Source organism: Gavialis gangeticus, unplaced genomic scaffold (assembly GCF_001723915.1).
Source record: "Gavialis gangeticus isolate Ggan-Ray unplaced genomic scaffold, GavGan_comp1, whole genome shotgun sequence".
NCBI classification, from domain to species: domain Eukaryota; kingdom Metazoa; phylum Chordata; order Crocodylia; family Gavialidae; genus Gavialis; species Gavialis gangeticus.
The window spans coordinates 71937606-71938432 of record NW_017728992.1 but is presented as its reverse complement, the minus strand read 5'-3'; the positions used below and the strand labels follow the sequence as shown (position 1 = coordinate 71938432).

The window sequence follows — 827 nt, the reverse complement described above, 5'->3', positions numbered from 1 at the left end:
CTACTCACTGCTACATCTTGATACAACCCCAACTGCACCCTGCTGTCCCTACCCCAAACTTCCCTTGATAAACTGTGGACTTCTTTAATGGGTATCCTTCACTTATACACTCCCAGCAGCTGCGAGTGTAACTAAAAAAAGAAGGGAAAACACACACATACACACACAGGCACACACACCAGGCATTTCATGCACACACCGAATCAATACTATCAGCAAAACCCCTTAATAATTTAAGTGGCTACTCCAGCCTCCAAACCCCATCACCCACCTTCATTAGCCGGAGCATTTTACTTTAAAGTAAGGCAATTTGCTCTTTGTTTCTTAATGGATGAAGATTGAATTCCAGCTCCCCCCATCGCCTCTGACAAAGTGTACAAAGCCAAAAGGCTCCTTCAGCCCATAAATCCCCCACCACTGCAGTAAAAAGGGGGGAAAAACGATCGCTTTCTCCCAAACAGGGCAAAGTTACCATTTTTCCCGTCCCTTCGATGACTGAGTCACATTAGCCATTAATTGCAAACCCGAAGTTTTTTTTCCCGCCCCCAGGGGTGTATGCAGGGGATCCCCAACCCCCCCTCCCCAAAAAGAAGGAAAGGAAAGGATCCTGGGGAGATCTCGCCGGTGCCTTACCTCGTCCGCTTAAGGTAACAACATTTTAGAGAGGGCACCCAGACAAACAAGAACCTGAAGGTGAAACCATGCGCTGAATGCAATAAGGAAAGAGCTGCACATGATTCACTGCGCCGGCTCCACTCCGGCAGCCGGGGGGCGGCTCGCAAACCGCCCGTGCCCAGCCCCACGGGCCGGGCCCCGCCAGCTCCCCG

At 50.9% G+C, this 827-nt stretch overlaps 1 protein-coding gene across 2 annotated transcripts in view; it reads right to left on the bottom strand.

The window, feature by feature from the left end:
* The window catches only part of ZNF516 (zinc finger protein 516), a 208584-nt gene that overhangs the window by 207112 nt on the left and 645 nt on the right, over positions 1 to 827 (bottom strand). The window contains exon 1 of one of the 2 annotated variants that reach the window (XM_019524269.1): positions 634 to 731. The exons of the other annotated variant lie outside the window; for it this stretch is intronic. The gene's annotated coding sequence lies outside the window, so the exon portion shown is untranslated. Of the gene's footprint in view, positions 1 to 633; positions 732 to 827 lie in introns of those variants that run through there. 2 annotated transcript variants of the gene reach the window in all.